This window comes from Lissotriton helveticus, chromosome 1_1 (genome assembly GCF_964261635.1).
Source record: "Lissotriton helveticus chromosome 1_1, aLisHel1.1, whole genome shotgun sequence".
In the NCBI taxonomy this organism is placed as follows: Eukaryota; Metazoa; Chordata; class Amphibia; order Caudata; family Salamandridae; genus Lissotriton; species Lissotriton helveticus.
This window is the reverse complement of record NC_136057.1, coordinates 1,609,267,162-1,609,279,428: the sequence shown is the minus strand read 5'-3', so window position 1 is coordinate 1,609,279,428 and position 12,267 is coordinate 1,609,267,162. Positions and strand designations below refer to the sequence as shown.

The 12,267-nt window shown below is 41.7% G+C and overlaps 1 long non-coding RNA gene across 1 annotated transcript in view; it reads left to right on the top strand.

Annotated features, from left to right (window-relative positions):
* The first annotated feature begins 433 nt into the window (after positions 1 to 433).
* The window catches only part of LOC144773678 (uncharacterized), a 33,456-nt gene continuing 21,622 nt past the window's right edge, over positions 434 to 12,267 (top strand). Inside the window, exon 1 of the long non-coding RNA XR_013600050.1 lies at positions 434 to 538. This is a non-coding gene — a long non-coding RNA (uncharacterized LOC144773678). The remainder of the gene's footprint in view (positions 539 to 12,267) is intronic.

Sequence of the window (12,267 nt, the reverse complement as noted above, 5' to 3'; positions counted from 1 at the left end):
TCATGGAAACACAGACATTTTATAATTAGTTAGCCTACCTGTGCTACCTCAGGAAACTGTAATTTGGGGGAAATTTAGCTAAACAGGGACTCAAAGCTCAGCACGTAGCACAACATCACAATCTGTGGCAACAAAGATTTATGCATATCTCACTGAAGGGGCAGATGACTTTCCCCGTGTTCCAAGACCAGTTTCACTCCTACAAACACTTGCACCCAATCTTCTTACAGCGCGATGGGGAGTGGTCTTGTAGTGCTCGCCAGAAAACTTCAATTACTCAAATCTGCAACTATTTGAATTACTGCATGCCTGCTCTGCTTGCCCGCGTGGAAAATGCCCTCGCTTAAAATGCCCTCGCACGTTATATTGGGCCTTCCCAGCATGCAACGGGAGGAGTGCATCAGAAGAAAAGAAGGACTTGAGCGGTGCAGCCCCAGAGTGTGCCTGGAGCTGGCGCGTGCACGTCGCTGCTTGCTGGCAGCAGGAGGACGGCTGTAAATCAGGAGTGATGTGTGCGTGACAGCTGGAGAGAGGCCAGGTGAATAAATGTTAAACACCAGTAATGGCGAGAGAGGGACAGGGATTATAAACTATAGCTTTTTTTATGATATTTTCCCTCTTGTTTACTGTTCTGCACTGTAAACCCCAGCAGATGAAGTGCTAGAAGAGCACAGAGGGGAGGCGAGGATATTGGTAGCCGCGAGGGAGCGGGTGTGCGGGGACTTCGATGGCTGTCGCAGCCTGTAACGGCCTTTTACTTCACTAGAATTGATTTCGGGGGTGGATTTTGCCAGAAATGCCACATACTTTGTCTTCTGAGATTAAAAACAGTTACTGTTGGAATTGGTGATAAAACTGCCAGCCAAAGATTCTCTTTTATGCTCCCTAGGCCTTGGTCCTTTCTGTGTAGCAGTGCTAGAATTTCTTATGGGGTTGCTCCAGATATTGAGCAGGAGGTAGGTAATGTTAGATGGTCAAGGCAAGAGTAGGTGCCTTTGGAGAATTTTGTGTCTACAAATACTAAACTTCAAGGGTGCATTGTGGTAGATGAGCACTACGGTGTTGTAGGTGGGTAGTTTAGGGGCTATGGGGGTCATTGGCATCATAATAGAGAGTGATCTGTTAATTCTGCTTTTGCTCTTCGTAAGAAGTGCTGCGGATCAGGACACAGACCTGGCTTTGGCATGTCGTGCTCGAGACTCGGAGGCAAAAGCTTCACCTTAAGTTGAAGTGCTAGAGAGCAGAGCTCTTCTCTTTGTGGCGGCCTCTTGCACTTTTAGGGGCAGGTGTATCAAGCGTTTTTTTGTCGCAAACGCTGCGAATCGCAAAATAGCAGCGTTTGCGACCAAAAAAACGGGAAAATTCGATGTATTAAAAAAATCGCATCGCAAAATTAAGGAATCGCAAAATTCGCGATTCCTTAATATTGCGCTACCAATTAAGGAATCACAAAAAGCAATTCCTTAAATGGTATGTAAGAAAGAAGAAAGTTTAGCGATTTCACTCTAAGAAATCGCAAATTACCACCAACTTGTAGTTGGTGGTAATTTGCGAATTCTTCTACAAATGCACTTTTTGCAATTTGTAAAGGTGGCATGTGACGCTCATACATGCCCTTAGGGCATGTAAGTACGCCATATGCGCACACATGTCAATTTCAGGGGGGGTGCAGCAGGGTGTCCTCAAGACACCCTTCCACCCTTGAAATTATTCTCAATTTGCGATTAGCAAATTGCGAATCGCAAATTGAGAATAATTTCACATTCATTCCTATGGGCCTCCTGGCCCATAGAAATGAATGGGAAATTATTCCTTCTAATCGCAATTAAGGAATTTTAAGAAATCGCAAAAAAAATAGCGAATTTTTACATACATACCATTTTGCAATTCTCAAATAGCGATTCCTTAAAAATCGCTATTTGAGAATCGCAGAAGGGTATCTTGATACATCTGGCCCTTGGTGTTCCTGCTGCTACCGATCCTATGCTACGTTGCTTCAGCTACTCCATCTGCGTCCCTGAGTTTTTTGTATGTTTAATAGTGGTCGCAAAGTCTCTGCAGGTGGTTAGAGCATTGTCATGGAGGAACCTTGCTAAACTGCCTTAAGCTGCAAAAGTGCGATCCATAAGGATTTTCTGAAAACCACCTTGAACACCGCTGAGTTTTTTTTTTTATTTAGAAGTTTTGGATGATGCTACATGCCACATAGGCTTCTTCAGAACCATGAAACAGAAAAGCAAAAACATGAAAATGAGACGTCTCGGGCACAGGAGAGAGTCCAGCTTGGTGTGTAGAATGAAAGGAAAAATGGCATTCTTTGGGCATTTCCCCATCATGAAGTGGGAAGTAGATGAATGCCTGTTTGAAAATCTTCATTCGGTCGAGACGGTATATCCCACGAAATGCATCACACCAATATATGTGGAAAAGATCATTTTAATGAGCCAGGTGCACAGCACAATATCAATACAATACAATGCCCGTTGCCTTACAGACTATTAATGTCTCACTAACATGTTTAAACCTGAACAATACACACTCCCTCTCTTAAGGCCCTCCCTTGAATAGAACATTTACAACAACTCCCCCCAACCTTGCCTCATACCTCCTCCCTCTAGGTCCAGATACAGCCATTGTATCATATCCGAAGTCATTCAAAATTCGCAACCCCTCACCCGAAACCCTTCCATGAGCTGATCCGCCTGCTCAGCAGCGTTAGCAACCTTGTTGTGACCTGTAAACTGTCACCATACCTGCTCATCTTCCGCCAATTGCTGCAGCTGCTCATCAGTAAAAATTACAAAAAGAACCCTTGCAGATCTGACTTGCCTCAGCACACCTTGACCACACACACCCGCCTAAACGTATTCAGGTGAGGGAGGGCCTACACAACGAAACCTGTCCTATCCAATTGATTGCTGTTGTCACCTCGAACAAAATGGTGACAACGTTTATCCCCAGTGACAAATGTGCCCTTACACCCATCTTACCCCAGACCCTGAACCATTTGACAGCCCTACTACCATTCCCGAAAAGCTACCTTGTCACCTGCCCACCAGACCCCTATCAGGTGAGATGGCATATCCTAAGAAAATCATAATTCCAATGTATGTGGAACAGGATCCTTTAATGAGGCAGGTGTAAATCGGAATATTATGGCTGTAGCTTTACAGTCTAACAATGCCTCACTAACATGTTTAAACCTAAGCAATACACTCCTACTCCCTTAAGGCTCACACTTGAAAATTTCCAACAACTCAAATAACTCCCTCAACAGTTCTCCCAACCATGCTTTATGACTCCTTTCTCTTAGCCCCACAACTATAATTGCTTCATATCTGAAGTCATAAACTCCCAACCACTCACCCTAAACCCTCACCCGAGCTGATTCACCAAACCAGCAGTGTAAGCAACCTTTTTGTGGTATACAAACCATCACCATATATGCCACGCATGCATGCAGGCGTTTTTGTACCCCGCAAAACAGACACTCATCTCTGCAACGGTTTCCCCCCCCCAACAAACTAGCTAACGTCAATCTAATCTGCATCAGATATAACTCCATCCACGTTAAAGAGAGATGTGCCCCGTCATCCCTAAATAAATGCTAGCCTTCAAAAAAAGTCAGAATACTCCAGTTTCGATATGCCCTCAGGAAGATAAAAATTGGACATATCCCTGAAAGGCTTCCTGTTTGCCGTGCCAACTGCCGCTGATTCCCTTGTCCCTCTACAGTTCTTTTGTGCCACTAAAGCCATCCAAACCAATGTCATTCTGGACCACAACCCCTAGAACTACTCTTTCAAATCTCTCTTCATGCTATTTATGAGAGCCTATTACTTTCATTGAACCAGATCATTCTGCCCTAAATGGATCAGAAGAACATCCTGACAACCCTGACCTTTGAACAAATCTGCCAAATATGTGAGCAATTCCCCCAACGAACCCCCTTTACCCCACCCCACCCCTTAAACTGAAACAGAAGGTCATTAAAAAGAGCTGGATACCAAAAGATCTCAGTTATGCCTGATAGACTGCCCACTTAATGAAAGAATGCCTGCAGATTGACACTATTTACTGTCGTGCTGGGCCAGGAACTCAACCTGTAACGAAACAACACAAAAACAGACTTAATAGCAAGCTACAACAAAACCAACTTAGGTCACACATAACAGCTGTAGCTCCTGACCTCCTTCTGCCTAACGCATTCTCCACCCCTACTTGCTGACGTGCCCCTGCTACTGTAAAATAATGTGTGCCAAACTCCATCCGTGGGAAACTCAGCCTCTGTAGTTTACTGTGCAAGACAAAAAGCAACTGAGCACTCAGTCCTTGTCCCCCTAACATGTTCAAATATCCACTCATCTTCCCCAGACACTTTCTGACGAATTCTCTCCACCACCCATCTGGGCACACATCTCTCAAGATGTTTTTTTCCAAAAACTACAACTTTCCCTCTACCTCTTTGGTCTGTCTTTGACTTCCTTATGAAGATCGCAGTCCTTGCACTAATCACATTTACATAATTTCTCTGTAAACTACTGTAGTGTAGTTCCTATTTTCCCAATAGGCTCTGCGCATTGGAATAATATCTTCAATAGTATAGACGTAGGACAGAGGTTAACTAGGTCTTCTACTGACGATATTAGACTTAAGTTTTGTGTGCCAGCTAGCTCAGAGTTCACTAGAAACTTTCTCGAATAGGCGAGGAGGATTTTAACCTCCCTGGATAGACAAGAAGGGATTTAGTTTCTGACAACCATAGAACATGACAACTTTGCTCTCCCTGATCAAGAGTATATCTCTAGAGTCATGTGAAAACAAAAGACAGCTATTTTACTCAGTCAATACGTGCATACTTAGTTTCACCAGATTGTAGAGAAAAGAAGAGACGGGCGTTTTCAATAAAAGGTGTTATTTATTGATCAGTCTCTTTTCTCATACAAGAGAAAGGAATCGCTACAATTGCAATACTTAGGGTTAAGTAGAATGCATATAGTAAAAGCAGGATTATAAAATAATACTGTAAAAGCATTGATATGGTTTCTTAGCCATATGATACTTTAAAATGGATAAAAGATATACATACATATATATATATTGACTAATCGTACTCAACTGGTGCTTCTAACTACGCCTACCCCGGTGTACCTGACCTAAGCCTAATACATGGGAGGGAGTAAGTAAGTAGCAGTTTAAGTTAAGTTTGTTTTGCCAAGAATCTCACTCAAGAATTCTCTGTAAGGGCTTAGTCAGTTCAGTACCTGGGATTTAGAAGGCAGGAGGGCTGGTATCTCTTTCTCAGGACTCGGTATCCCAGTCACCCGCGAAGGTGGGCTGGAAACGCTGGAGGCTGGATTTCTCGGCAAGAGAAAAGACAGCGTCTTCCTCAGCGCGTCAAAAGGGGAGGGGTAGCGTCCGTGGGCTCTCGCATCAGCTGGGCTCTCCGGCAAGTAGTCACTGCTCCAGGTTCATCACCACCGTGTCTTTGCTTAGGGCAGCGTTGGTATATTTATACCTGAGAGGTGCTGGGTTTGACGTAAGGATGGACATAAGACGTCAATAAAGATGTCACTAAGAACTGATCGTTCTTGCAGTGCTTTACAGGAGTTCTCGGACTAAATGAAAACATAGCAGGCGGGGATTTCCCAGGTTGCTGGAGGCTTGGATTTGTTTAAGAACTCTGTGTGCTTTCTAGGGGGCTGGAGGAATAGTTCTTGCTTAATGTGACAGCATGCGCTATGACTAATTTATGAAACGGGTTTCTGTGCCGTTGTATGGATATTAGTGATTTATAACCGGACAAGGGTCAGGAATAGGAGTATCGATACAGGTCCCTAGATAAACATACTACACCCACTCCACGAATTCATGTCCATATTTACTAACCTAAGCAATAGGAAACATAACTAATAGTGCATGTGTATACCGGACCACCCCAAAATACATTTTTTGCATTTGAAAAATGGCATATGCGAAATACATGAAAATGAGTATAGGTACTGTATGCATTCAAGCAGTGTAATCAGTCAAGAAAAGGATGCACATTTATATCAGCATGAATGATTTGCGAAAATAACACATGAAATGGCTCTTAATACAGAAAAAAAAGTGTGAGACCACTTCATCACATATAAATACAATTATTTGTAAATATGCTAGAGGCTGAGGTAATGTATTGTCTCTAGAGTTCCTAAAAATAGAAGCTCTGTTCTCTAAGAATAGTTCTACTTTAAGCAGAAGATAAGTGCCAAAAAAAAGGTAAATATTTTGGATTTGGGAAAAAAGTTTTTTCGTTTCCAGGGGAAGAAGAAAAAATAGTTCCAAATTGTCTCAGTAGCTTTGTTTTTTAAAGCTGAAGGCCAAATTCAGAGTTCAGGGAACGCTGTGTGCTCGTTTGCTTAAAGTTATTCTTTCTGTTCGGGTGAAAACATCATATCAGACAGACTTTCAAAAAAACAGTTTACTGCCTCAGGTGAAAGTTTGACCAAGTTGGAGAATGTCGCTATCATGCAGGCGTGCGCATGATCGCTTTCAATGATGGTTTGATCAGCATTGCTTACAGAAGGTCGTACCTGGTTGATGCTGCTCTCATCTTGTACTTCACTACCCTTTAATCGTAGTGGTGAAGTTTCCACGAATGCCGTCATCAGGATAGGTAACCGCTGGGGACAACACGATGCATGGGCCTTTACTGGACCCAACAAAGTATCCGTATCCAATGGTACTTCTGATTGTAGTGTAAGACAGGTGTCCAACACGCATTCTTCGCCGCATAGCATACATCTTAACACAGGTAGGACACAATTCTGCCATATGGGTCTGAATGAAAGAAACCAGGTCATATTCAGATCTCTTAGCCGGGCTAATCCAAGGACGTTAGTTATGCGGTCCCGATAGCGTATAGCTAGGATCGTTTCTTCCATTGTTGCTGGAGTCTTGTCTGTGACATGGCTTGCCATAACGAAGCAGGAGTAGCAAAAATAAGATGCCTGCTACGAGTCCCAACCGGAGTGGAAGTCCGCCAAAGACAGAATGGACAAAATTGGGAAAAATACCCAGGACTGCTTTGAATGGTGTTAATAGTCCCGAAAAAACAGTCTTAAATACACTCGCGATACCATTCGTATCAGAAATATTTAAGATTTCGTTTAGCATTTCTGCGAAGTGTAGGGGGCAATTTGTTGATAATAATGTGTGTATCTCTGCAGTTGTCCTTGCAACTTGGAGATCATACGTTTCTTTTGATGACGTCAAGTGTACTGGCGTCTGTAGGAGCACAGTCTTCATTCTGCTTAAAGTATCAATTCGAATAGAAGAGATTTTTAAACTTGCCCAAATTTTTCCCTCCCTGTCTGGAGTGTCATTCGGAAACAATACTCGCTCACAGCAAGTGACCATGGAACTCACGCTTACTAGAAAAGGTTTTCCTGGCAGCAAGCCACAACATCTGTGATCCACAATTAGAATGTAGCTCCCGTTAGAAAGCCGTCTAAAGAATGGCTCTATTCGCGTAGCAGGTGTGCCGAGCTGGTGACATGAAAGGTTATTTGAAGTCCCCTCACAGGCCCCATGTAAACTTATACCCTGACACAGAAGTATACCACTTAGTGATTTTTCACAATTATTACCACTAAGAAATACACTCTGTCCTTTTTTACTATAACATGTGTGTGTATAAGGTAGGTTCCATGTTGACTTAATGTATCCTTTACCCGACCTTTCATACTGGCCTGCCTGTATATATTTTTGGCAGTATCGAAATTGGAAAGTTGTTATCGGAATAGTTATGATTCCGTGTATTATCCATTCAATGACAGGTCGTTCTGACATTGTCAATGGTAATCTCTCAAGTTTTTCAATGCTCAGAATTGTATACTCTGCACCCTTTTGTGCCAAGCTGATTTGTGTATCAGTAAGGTTAAAGATAGTGAATAATGACGTTGTGTTGATTAAATGCCAAGGCACGTAGCCTGAACGCAGATTTTGTAACGTCCAGCCAAGCTGTACAATAGAACGCAATTGGGACTGACCGTGTTGCAACATCAGTAAGTCTTGCTCTATTATATCGATTGCAGATGATACAATACTGTCCAGTGAATATATTCTGGAAGACAGAGTCATTAACCCATTGTCCACAACAGAAAGTGATTTTTCCAAATTAACACGGTCAATTTCCCGTATTTTCTCTGCTGTCTCAATTTGAGTTTCTTTCCAAGCTTCGTTGTAAGCTGCATATATAGAGGCCGCTATGAAACGTTTTTGACGCTGTTTGCGTGGTCCCATAATGAAATCACGCAAGTCAGCACCTTCTTTAAGTAAAGTCAAGTGTTGCTTAATTTCAACCAGTGTGGATGTTTGTAGCCATTCGAGGCAGAGTTTTCCTACACTGTAAGTTGTTACAATCCCTGGATGTTGTCTCTGGGAGTATCTAGGGTCTGGCCTGGTCAATTTGAACCCCTGTATTTTGTTCAGGAATCTATCTTGACAGTTATTTGTGTCTGTGGGCCAGATCAACCATTTTTTCCAATCAGGATGTGTTCTGTTTTGGTTTAAAATATGGGATACGTCTATCTCAACATCTGTAGTGCTATTACTCTCATGTGTTGGCTTTGGAATAGACGGCTTGTTTTAAGTCTTTAATTTTGGCTAGGCCAAGACAGGTTGTCTGTTGAATTGTATCATTCAAAAACATAATTTGTTCTGGGATCATACAGGCTCTAAATAATGATTCTAAACCTTGGACCTGCCAATCTTTTGTGCCCCAGATTATTTTCGTTTCAATATTATTGTTCCAGAAATCAAAACCAAATGTCTTCATTTTTTCCAAAAATGTCTCTGAATAGATTAATTTTGTGTTTGTAAGCATTGTTTTCATTCCTGTCTTATTTAACATTCTGAAATAAAATGTTTCTGCATTACTTGTGTTAAACCCTGAGAAGTATGAAAATTTATCATAAAATGTTTTTGAACTGCCTTTTGGTGGAGTTGCACAATGTTCCCATTGATTATAATTAAAAACATTTCTAGGTTGAGCAGATTTATGCAGATAATGGTTACCATAGTGGTTGTAACAGTACATCTGGTCATAATTAGATGAACCTTGTAAATAATCATGTTCTGTAAATTTAGCTGACATCACTAGGTCTGACATCATATCTTTAATACTTTCAAAGTCCCAATCATCCGAGAAAGTGCTCGGTTTTACAAAGTCACTTAATGAAACTTTAAATTGATGAGGATACTTCAAGAGCTCGACCGAGCCATAGATTTCGTAATCTGTTTTGTCCCATGCTACCCCACCGGGTTTGGATTGGCTGTGAAGTTTACTGAAGAAAGTTCTCTTTTCTCGATGTGTGAAGACTTGTGTGGTTTCAGGACCAAGTTGATATTCTGACTTGCTGTATCCATTGTAACATATTTTTCCTCAATGAAATGTCCCAAGCTTAGTACCATGATGAGCCAAAGTATGAGGACAAATACACCTTGTGCCACCCAAAATTCAATCCATGGAGAAATCAGTTAGGTTTCTTGTCTTCAAAAGTCTTCGATGTTGTTGGCTGTTCCTCAGGTTCGCTCGGATCCTCAGAAAAATCATCGAAGTTGATGAAGTAGCCTGATGCAGTTCTGTCAATTGTTTCAATTGCTTCTGGATTTATTTTTGCTTTTGGAATTTGCTTTGTTTCATTAGCATAGTCAGTGGTTACATCATTGTAGATTGGTGTTTCTTGATGCATTATTGTGATTTGGGTTTCAAGAGGTTTAAGTTCCATGGCTTTGTTGCATAGTCCTTGTTGATTCACTGTAGGTTTATCAAATGTGATTAGTCTCTCAGTTTGAACCTCTGTGTTTGTAGCAAACTTTGGTGTTCTGCTACTTCTTGGGAGTCCACTTGGCCTACTACTTATTATCGGCCACATGATTGTGGTTTAACCAGGTCGATGGATACAACTCGGTTCTCCTTTTTACCAGTAAGGGGCGGTAATACAACTGATCTTGTCCCGTTAATAGCCAAGACAGGTACTGCTTTTCTGTAAGAAGGCCCAAATTCCTTCTTTACCGCGATCTTCTCTCTGACTAGATCCCCGATTTTTGGAATCCAGACAGACCTTGCTGGGACAGGTGGTTTCTCTTCAGTGGTTGTTGGCTGTTGTTTCAACTTTATGTTGCTCAGGTCTTTTCTTTTTTCGTTTAAGTCCTGTAAAATAGCCAAACGATCTTTGATATCAAAGTATTTTTCTTTTACCACTGAAGTTTGACTATCGAGGTCCTGGATTAACATTCTAGTCCTGAACAATAGTTCGTACGGACTGAGACCTCTCAGAGAATTTCTTGGCAGATTATTAAGACTACGTTGGACATTTATTAAATGTTTGACCCACCCAGCCCCCGAACCTAATACCTTTACCATTATAGATTGCTCTATGCCTTGGTTTTTTCTTTACACCATCCCGTTTCCCTCAAGAATGAAGTGATAAGAGTCCCGCAATGCAATGCCCATGCTGGCTATGCCCCCCTATAAGCTCGAGAGCTAAAAGCAGGACACTGGTCAGAATGTAGCATGCCCCTTGCGTATATGCCATTATAGACTCTCAAATCTTTTTATAACAGTTTAGACGTCAGCCGAGAGCTGGGGTCTACATTTTAAGTGAAGATAGTCTCTATATGTTAATGTGATGCATTATTCATACTGGGTGTTTTTATATTTATTGCTTAATCCCATTTTGAGCGAAATGCCATGGTAGTACACCGTCTCGGTCGCCACTGCGATCTCTGTTGCAGTCTGGGCAGTTTTTCGCAAAACTGTGATGTTGCAGGCTCATTCCTGGCCACCAGTATATTGATTGTAATTCTTATAGAGAATCCTTAAGCTTAAGGTGTCTAAGACCCTCACCCATATGTGCGCCTGCTATTAACAAGACTCTCCTGTTCGTGTTTGGAATTACTCTATCCCCCACTCCAGGGATTTGAGCAAAAGGAACGGAGTTTGCATCGATTATGTATGTATAATTGAGTGGATAGTTGATGGGTAGTGCTGAGCAGTCGCCTTTTGATGACGTTTTCACCGCCAACATTGTTTCCCCGTCAATGTATTTTTCCGAACGCTTTTTTGTAGCTGCGGAAGCCGATTTTGTTGCTTCCGCTGTGGCTGTCTCAGCCAATGAATTCCCTGCAACGTGAACGCCATCACGCTGATGACTCAGTGAGTGTATCACGTGAGTCTTTGGTAGTTCTTTCTGTAAAAGAACTACTTGTTCCCAAAGCGGTTTTTGCTTGATTGTGGCACCTGTGTCATCTTTGTAACCGTTTTGAATCCATTTCTGTAAATCGTTATTGTATGATTTGACGCAGTAATACGAATCGCACACTATTAGTGTCGGGAATTCGCGATCGGCATTATCTAGCGCCATTTTTAACGCTATTATTTCAGTTTGTTGTTCTGAATTATTTTCCACTGAGTGTGTTTTCGTTAATAGAGGTCTCAATTTACCTCTGCGCCACACGTTTTTTACAATCTCGCATGTGGCGTTATAGGCTTGCTTTCCCCAAACTGAGGGTTGAGCATGTCCGTCTGTATATATTACACAGGCGTACTGTCGTATGGGCAGAATGTCGATTGGCAGAGGATATTCTCTTTCGTATTCTAGATTTTTTAATTATTTCATGTTCGGTCCAAAGTAGTAATTTACTTTGTCTGTAGCAAGGGAATTTTCCCATTGTATCCATTTTGGATTTAATGCCACGGTAGTTAGATTACACGGGCTTGTTAATGCCTCAAAGGCTGATTCTGCTGTTATAACAGTAATCCGTCTGCCTTGGGCCTGGGCTCTTTCCTTTGCTATAGCTGTTTGAACCGCATGTACAATGTTTTCTTTTATACTGAATGTTTTTTTCAGCTTCTGTGTACAAATGTGATTTGTATGCTATTGGTACCGTTTCTCCCTCATTAGAGGTTAGGTATGTGAATCCGCATCTTCCTGGGATGACTCGAATCACAAGGTTGCGTGTGTAATCGCGTGTTTGCAGTTTTGTTTTAGCTAACATGTCTGTTTGTAACGATCTCAAAATTTCTGTGTGTTTTTGAGTCCAAATGATTGTTTTAAAATCTGGTCTTGTTAAGTCGTAGAGAGGTTTAACCCTCTCTACATAATTTATAATGTAAGTTCTTCAGAAATTCAGGAAACCTAGAATTGATTGTACGTTTTTCAGCGTTCTTGGTGCTTGGATTACAGCGCATTTCTCTAGGAAATTGTCAGCCAGGATTTT